Here is a 1809-nt window from a genome sequence, read left to right on the forward strand (position 1 = left end):
TTTCTCTCTCTGACTCTTGTGCTCTCAAAAGTACTCATAATTGATTCATAGTAAGCATGTATCAGTTTACTATTATTCTTTTATTAGAAGTCATAACCTTATGGGAACCAGCAGTTAGCGTAATGGCTATGTCGCTGGACTCCCACATAGTCGACCGCGGTTCGTGTCCCGGACCCGGTGGCTTAAAACTCACGCCAGGCGCGTGTGCGTGCGTGCCCAAGATCCCGAGAGGAGAATGGAGGAGAAGGGATTGCGGCGTGACCATCCCCTCTGGGGGGTGATTTCTCGCTTTCTGTCTCTATGTCTCTCTCTGTCTGTCTGGCGAGCGCACGCGCCCTACAATGAAAATCTCTCAAAAGAAAAAAAAAAAAAGAAGTCATAACCTTATGACAGGCCATATGGAAATTTTTTAGTGGTCTGTCAATATAATAATATCAGTTGTTTAAAAAATTACTAATATATACCTGTAATTAACCCAAAGCATATACACATGCTGCTTGAGCTAGCATGGAAGCTTATGAATGGAAAATATAGACCATTTTTGGTGCCTGGACTCTGTACTCCAATGTTTACTCACCAATTTCATGTATGTCTTGAAGCAGATTTGATAATAGTGGCAGCAGCTATAGCAACAGCCTGAGCCCTGAATTGCAGTCATGATCAATTCATTAGTCTAGTACAGGAGTCACCTTTATTTATTTATTTATTTATATCAAAAAGGCCAGACAATAAATATTTCAGGTCTTGGAGACCTTATATGGTCACTGTTTATCCTCTGTTTTTACTGTACTAACCATGAAAGGAAAACTTAGAAATTGAACTTCGTTAACATTTAGAACATATATGTTCATTCAAAGACATAATTAAGAAAGCTAATATTCAGGCCACATACTGAAAGAAAAAGTTATTTGCAACTCATATAGCTAAAAACTCCTAGGCAGAATTTTTAAGTCCTACAAATCAATAAGAAAAAGGCAACAACCCAATTTACAAGTTAGAAAAGGCAAAAACCCTTGTTCAGGCACTTCACATTAAACAATACCCTATGGCTTCTTAATTTGTGTGTGACAAAGGTGTTTCTTCAAGGTAACTGGATTCTAGAAGATGTGTATATGCTTTTAACTTGTGAAAGTCTGTAATTCTGGTAAGTCATAAATAGTAAAATTTTGCTCTGGTAATTATATTTAAATTGACTTCTCCATTTTAGAAAAATAAAAGTAGCTGTTCAAGCTTCCTTATTTCTTCAATAATTCAGAAGAGATGTTCGGAATTTCCTCCAACTTTTGTCTCTAAAGGTACAAAAACCTCTGACATACTTTCATTCTTATCAAAATAGATTGAGACTCTTTCTCAATCTCATGTAAATTTAACAGCATAATTGTTCATTTATATCTCAAGTCACAGTTTTAGAGCTAATTCATTATTTTTATTATATTTATATAGAGACATCATAAAATATTGTTGGCCTGTTCTGTCTCAACATAAATTGAAAAGATCGAGGCAAAAATGGTGGGGGACACATCAGAATACTATACATCATTCATACAAGGTTAAGATTTCAAAGGGGAGTTATAGCCTTATTCTCATAGAACTGAGTTTTTACAAAACAATGTAAGGATAAGAAAAATATGAAGAACTCATTTTGTAGGTTCCATGCCTTTAAAACACAGGTTTAAGTACAAGAGCTCTCAAATTTTCCTGAATTACTTTATTCACATTGGTGTCTTTCTTGTAACGTCTGTAATGTTTTAAAAAAAAAAAAAAAAAAAAAAAGAACCAGTAATTTGACAAATGGGAATATCGGTGGGA

This window comes from Tupaia chinensis, unplaced genomic scaffold (genome assembly GCF_000334495.1).
Source record: "Tupaia chinensis unplaced genomic scaffold, TupChi_1.0 Scaffold000270_1, whole genome shotgun sequence".
In the NCBI taxonomy this organism is placed as follows: Eukaryota; Metazoa; Chordata; class Mammalia; order Scandentia; family Tupaiidae; genus Tupaia; species Tupaia belangeri.